This window comes from Octodon degus, unplaced genomic scaffold (assembly GCF_000260255.1).
Source record: "Octodon degus isolate 3935 unplaced genomic scaffold, OctDeg1.0 scaffold00039, whole genome shotgun sequence".
Taxonomy (NCBI): domain Eukaryota; kingdom Metazoa; phylum Chordata; class Mammalia; order Rodentia; family Octodontidae; genus Octodon; species Octodon degus.
The window spans coordinates 1,467,513-1,474,628 of record NW_004524615.1 but is presented as its reverse complement, the minus strand read 5'-3'; positions in this window follow the sequence as shown (position 1 = coordinate 1,474,628).

The window sequence follows — 7,116 nt, the reverse complement described above, 5'->3', positions numbered from 1 at the left end:
CCGGAGCTGGGAACTCACCACAGCTTGGCTTCGGTAACGCGCACGGAGCTCAAGCAGTGAGTGCCACACACAGGTGTGGCCTGCAGTGGGGGTGAGGTGCGTGCAGGCCAGCACAGCCAGGAGCAGTGCCCTCACACCCTGCCGCCTGCCCGAGTCCCACAGAGCACCCTCAGGCTCTGTGTGGGCTGTGAATGTCCAGGAGGAAGGGTTCTGCTCTCAGGGGCCTGGGGCAGGTAGCCTTGCACTCTTCCCTACAAAGCAGGACCACTGGCTGAGGCTGGGAGGAGGAAACACCTGCACTGAGCTCTGGGTGTAGGACCTGGTGAGAAACTGAATTCCCTGCCCACCCCCAGAGCCCACTCTTAATTTTTTTAAAGTGTTGGGCATTGAACCCAGGGCCCTTTCACTAAGCTACATCTCCAGCCCTTTTGTACTTTTTAACATTTGAAACTCTTGCTAAAATGCCTGGTGTCTCCATTATTCTTCTCTCATTGCTGGGACAAATATCTGACACCCAAACTGAAGGAAGGAAAGGCTTATTTAGCTCACAATTACTGGAGGTTTCAGTCCATACTCAGCTGGCTCCAAGGCAGAGCGGCACGAGGCAGAGAGTGACTGGCAGCAAAGAGCAAGAGCACAAAAAAAGGAGCAGCAGCAGCTCAAGCAGCTGGCTTCTCTGCCCACCTTACATTGTAATGCAAATTACCTGCTTGGGGCAGGTGCAGTATCCACACCCACAGTAATCGATCACAAACTCCAGAAGCGGCCCCATTATGCATGAGGCTTTGGGGGGACACCTGTACACAAACTATAACACCTGGGCTGGGCTCCAACTTGTGAGCCTCCTTCCTTAGCCTCCCAAACCAGTGGACTGCAAGCGTGAACACCACACCTGTCTCAGAGCCCATTCCCTAGGACCTTGTCTTCCATGCATACATGCCACTGTGTGTTGGCACCAGTCTCACGCTGGCCCTCCTTGGGCCTGCAGCCTGCTTTGGCCCTGCAGACAGGCCCTGAGCCATATCCCCAGAAACAGAGTGCAGAGCTGGCTGCCTCAGCCCGGGGACACCTGAGCTCGCTACCACAATCAGGGTCAACCTCCTGGACCAGGCTTGATGGGGATGAGTCAGAGGGCGTCACCTCCTCTCCTGGGGAACCCAGTTCCCTGCCTGGCCTCCTCACATTCTCTGGGGCTCCAGGCTCTGGCAGAGGGACCAGCAGGTCCCACCCACAATGCTCCTGTCACTCCTGTGTCATTGCTGTGACACTGATAAGGCTCAGATCTTATCGCTTCCCCCTCTCAGACCCCTTCAAGGTGACCAGCGCCCTGTCATTACTTGGGCCACATGCCCTTTGGCGCTCTTCTCTAATCTCCTTATCTTCCACTATTCTCTCCTTAATTACTTCCTCTTATCCCCCTCAGCCAAGCCCCACTGCCTCTGTCATGGTCCCCTCTTGTCAGTGGCCCGACTGGTGAATGTCACAAGCCTTCCTCACGGACATCCGGACATCCGCTCTGCTCTCAGGACTCAGGTCCCTCCTTGCCCTTGGGCTGGTGCCTTGTGAGGTCCTCACCTGCTCCCTGCCTGCCTGCCTGCTTGCCTGCCTGTCGGTCTGCCCGCTGCACTGCCCATGCCCTCCAGCCAGGCGCTGCGGAGCTGTGTACACACCCTAGGCACCATCCTTCTGACCTTCCCTTTGTCTTGAAAAGAAAGAGAAAAAAACCCAGTGGTTAAGAAGTGTTCTGTGCCCAGGAAGCGCTCTTGGGGCTGCCTTGCGCCTCTGGGTGGATTTTAGCTTTCTAGGGTACCTCACAGAGCTGGCTACAAGGGTGCGTGCCAGCCGGGTGACTTGTGCCTGCGTGCACGCGTGTGCACCTATGCACTGTGCCCGTGTCCGGTGTATGCCTCTCTGTGCTGCGTGGGTGTGTGTGTGTGTGTTCCTGTGTCTCTGTGTGTTGTGTGTGCCATGTGCACCTGTGTCTGTGTGTGTGCTTGCATTTGCTGTGTGTACCTGTGACTGTGTATGCTTGTGCCACGTGCACCTGTGTGTGTGCTTGTGCGTGCCGTGTTTACCTGTGTGTGTGTGTGTGTGTGTGTGTGTGCTGTGTGCACCATGTGCACCTGTGTATGCTTGTATGTGCTGTGTGCACCTGTGTCTGTGTGCATCTGTGACCCTAGCAACTTGTGGTTATGAGTCTTGTGTCTCCTATCTTCATGAGACAAAATCCCACCATCTTGTGCCCCTCGGAAATGAGCCTCAAGGGCCCCTCTATGAGACACCTGTCTGCTGACTGCATCGGGAGCTGTGAGTAGCTCGCCGGGTCTCTCCTCCCGCCAGGGCTGGAGCTGGTGGCGCTCAGCCCGGCGGCCCTCACCTGATGGACGCGCTGGCCTCAACTCCTGTCCCCTCCCTGTGGCCTGGGATGTCCAGCAGGAAGCATGTGTGTGGTGGGTGCTGAAGCAAATGCTGATTGGTTTTCAGGAATTAGTTGTCCTCGCCGCATTTCAGAACCCACTTCTGGCTCCGGACAGTTGCTCTAGGTTGCTTAATGTATCCCCACACTTCCTGGAGTCTTCCTTGCATTTCCAAGCATGGCTTTCTCACCTTGTTGGTTTTTTTTTTTTAGCTTTGAATTTCAATGTGAGGTCATTTTCCTGCTCCACGGCACCCCGGGATTTGGATCTTGGTGTCTGTCTTAGGATTCAGTGCTGTCCCCGTCCTCTTCCACGTAATGATAACACTTAGCATTTATATAGTGCTTTTCATCTTCAAAGTGCTCCACAAACTTAGGGAGTTTAATTGTCTTGCCCTTTCGGGCACCGCTGGCGCAGCTCCTGGAGGCCCAGATGCCGCCTCAGAGCTTCAGGAGGCGGCCTGGGCCCCAGCAGCCTCAGCTGACCGCCCTGCTGATGGGATGTGCAGGGTCTCCCACTTGGGGTGAGGAAAGCCTGCCCACGTGCCGGCTGAAGAGCCCGTCTTCCCGTGTCACCCCATTACGATGGAAATCGATCTCCAAAACCTGCGTGCTGGGGCCACTACTGGGAACGTCCACAGTTAATGCAGGGAAGATGGGAATGGAGGCTGCATATCAATGTGGGGCTGGCATCCAGGAACAATCAGCCAGTGGGCGGGGCTCCCACAGTGCTCAGTGCAGTGATGGGCCGAGCACACGTGTGGCCAGCAACAAGGCCATCGTGTGCAGCGAGCGGGGACCACGGGAAGAATAAGCCATGGTGCTCCGTGGCTGTGGCCAGGGCTGCTGCAGTGGACCGAGGTGCCAGCAAGTGTCTGCTGTCTTTCCTCACCAAAGTGCAAGTGAGCAACGCTGCAGTCAGAAGCAGAGGCTGAGAACAGGCTGCCGGCCGGGAGCTTCTGTGTGCTGACGGGGGCTTTATCCAAGCACTCGCGTGTCCTCCTTGGGCCTGCCTCACCCTGAGCAGCACGTTCTTCCTGCCCAACCTCGGCCCCACTTCTGACTTCCTTCTGAATCCCTGAAAGGGAGCTAAGTGTGCAGCCACGCGGGGGGCCACCGTGCTGGGCCACCTTGCAGATGCCCATCGCCCTCTAGCTTTAGGAAATGGTTGCCAAATAACCCTCAGGCCAAACCGCAGAAGCACCAACCGCGGCGGCAGTGGCGGTCAGGGCAAGTTCTGAAGAGCCTCTGGTGCACAGAGTTCACCAGCGTGTGTGTGCGTGGTGCGGTGACTGCGCTCACTGTGTGTTCCGCTGCAGGGCAGTGCGCACACGTAGGGCGTCTCCATTCCTTCCTCATCTTCTCTCCTCCCTCCACGCCTCAGCCCTTCCCCTCTGCAAATGATCCTCCTCCCCATTGCTCACCTTCTAGCTTTTGCTGTGCTCTGTACTCACACTTTGGGTTTCTCCCCTAAGGGGAGCCATGCCGTATTTAAGCTTGTGGGTCCAGCTCGATTCTGAGGCCACCATTACTGAGGCTGCACTAGCCGCATGTGAGCAGTGAGCTTAGTCTCCACGCCACCCATCGTGGCATCAACTTGAGTGCTGACACTGTGAGGTGTGTGGCCGCCCCAGGAAGCTGTGGAGCAGGGGCAGAACCTGGGCTCAGGGCGAGCCCAGGGCGGTCGGGCAGTTCCTGTTGTCCCATCATCGCAGGGCACAACGCACACGTCCATGTAGCTGGTGACTGACTCGCCCACAGAAGCTGTGCGTGCCTGGCAGAGTTAATCGATTCCCCAGAAGAGCCTCATTGTCTTGACCTTGAGGTCCTCCAGATGGGATTAAATCATTCCTCCCAGCAGAGACGGTGAGGACAGCCAGCAGCCCGCTCTCTTTTGCGGCTCTCGCTGCAGCTTCCGTGCAAGATCTCGATAGGCCTGACCTCCGCCTGGGTGTGTGAGTAATGACACACAGAGGCCCTTTCAGTGGACCTGCCTCCTCCCCGGATCCAGCTCCAGCGCTGTAGGCTTGTCACTGCTGTTCTCACATTCCAGCCTATTCAGTTAGTACCGGGTGCAGGCTCGAAGGCACAGGGCCCGGTTCTGCAGGGCAGGGCCATTCCTGGAGTGCATGCATGTGCACACAGATGTACTGTGGCTGGTGTGTAGGAAGGGACCAGAAAGCTGACGTGTGGTTTAATTGTAAGCTGCAATACCCTAAGGGAGAGAAAGGGACTCTGCTGTCTCTGTGTGCTTCCCACGAGCTCTGTCCTCCCTGGAAGGGACCAGCCCTGCAAAGTGTTGTCAAAAGGGGTGCGGGTCAGAACGGCTGGCCAGCATACCTGCAGCCAGAGCCACGTGTGGATGGCGGTGTGGGTGGGTGGGTGCGTGGCATGTTGCGCGTGTGTCATCCATCAGGTGTGAGTGTGCGCACAGGCCTCCACCCATTTGCACTGCTGTGCATGTGCTTGGCAGCTGTGTGTGTCTTCAGGAGAGATGCATGTGAATGGGAGTGTGTAGACGCCAACATTCGTGTCTCCGGATGTGCATGTGTGTGTACGTGTGTGCTTGTGCATTTGGCAGACATGAGCCCCTGTACTGGTGTGCATGTGCATGTGTGGCAGGCGAGATGTCTAGCACCAGGCCCAGACCCTCGCTGGCTAGCCACTGATGGTGGAGTGATGGGTGCTGGAGGGAGGGAGGGAGGGAGGGAGGGAGGGAGGGGCAGCAGCAGCCAGCCGCAGGCTGTGTGCAGCACACAGCAGGCAGGACTGGCCACAGGAGGGGCTTTGCCAAGAGTGCGGGGCCTCAGAGGCATCTGCGGACTCTGTGCTGCTCAGAGATGGTCAGTGAGTACCACGGCGGCTGAGAGGCCCGCTACTGAGGACAAACCTGTGTGCACCTGCGGCTGCCTGGCGAGACGGTGCCGGGCTCAGCTGGCAGCCAGGGCCAGGACTCCTCCACCTCCAGGCAGCGTGGCCTGGGCAGCTGAGCCTTGGTTTCTCACGCCCTGTGTGCCGCCCACACCGCCGCCCCTGCTGAGCGTGCTGCTCTCCTCTGAGCTTCTCACGGGCCACTTTCAAATTTGCCGATTCAAGAGCAGCTGAGCCTCGAAGGCAGGACAGCCGGCCACAGACTGGCGCTTTCTGCAGGGTGGGCGGGGGCAGCAGGTGTGTGTGGAGAGGGTCTCGGGCAGGGAGCTGTGGCCGGCACTTCCCCTCACCACAGAGCTGGGCGTGGTGGTGCCGTGTGTGACCCCAGAACTGTGCGTGGCTGCAGCAACGGGACAGCAGGTTCATGCCCAGCCTGGGCAGCTCAGCAGTTCAGCAAGAGCCTGTCTCAACATAACACATAGGCTGGGGCTGCAGCTCAGCCTGGAGTGCGTGTCGGCTGGCCGAGGCTGAGGATCCTCAGGGCTGTCCCTTCCGAGAGTGGGGGAGGCTCCTCCTGCCTCTCCAGGTTTTAGCAGAGGCCCTGGCCTGTAGAGGCATCACCACGCCTCCGCCTGTGTGGTCCCACAGCATCACTTCTGTGTGCGCGTGAGTAGAGCCAGCTCTGCTTCCTGACAAGAGAAACCATGCAATGTTTGAGCTCCTGTGTCCCGCTTATTTCACGTAGCACCGTGCTCTCATGGTGCCTCTACTCTCCTGCAAACGCCTTGGGTTTACCCTTCCGTATGATGGAGCAGTGCTCCAGCGCGTACGAACACCACACTTTCTTTAGCCATTCATCTGTTGAGAGGCAGACGCGGCCGCGGCGAGCTGAGCTGCTGTAGGCATGGTGTACACTGTGCACTGAAACGCGGTGTCTCTGGCTCTTCCCAGAGGACAGCTTGCGGCAGAGTGGCTGGGCGCAGCGGGGTTTCTAGTCGCAGGTTTCTGAGGGTGACTCTGTGGCGGTTGCACTAACCTATATTTCCACCAGCAATAATGGCTCCATTTTTAAAAGCTACTTGCTGCTTCCAATTGAAGGAAAACTCGTGTCTCAGGACTGTTTTCCCCGTGCTACAGCAACGAAATATCTGGCACTTCTGCGTCAACTAAATACACGGCTCATGGTGGGAGAGCGAATGGGTGACACCATGCTCAGCCTGCAGCATGGGCACATGTGGGGCCCTGTGGACACCTGTGGACATGTGTGGGGCTGTGTTGGGCCATGTGGGGATACGTGAGGCTGTGTGGGCACGTGGGGTTGTGTGGGCATGTATGGGGATGTATGGGGCCGTGTGGGGAAGTGTAGGGCCATGTGGGGCCATGTGGGCATGTGTGGGGATGTGTGGGCACATGTGGGGCAGTGTGGGGCCATTTGGGGCAGTGTGGGGCCATTTGGGGCCATATGGGGCTGTGTGGGCACCTGTGGACACGTGTGGGGCTGTGTTGGGCACATGTGGGCACGGGTGGGCCCACGTGGGGCCTTGTGGGGACCCGCCAGGCACTCATCCACAGCGCTGCCCAGGGAAAGCCCGACGGAGCACTGTGTAGAGCACGGGCTGGGACGCGGGGTTTTCAAATGCAGAATTGAGGTTGACAGCACTAACCGACGCGTGTGGACTGCTCTCTGACCTCAGGATGTTCCGCATCCTCACGGTAGCTGGGGGTGGGGGGCTAATGGCAGTCACGCGGGGCTGTGAGTGTGCCGACGCTGGCCAGGCCCCGCACGTTTAAAGACGTGGAGATGTTGTATTTGTCAATTTATTTGAGGC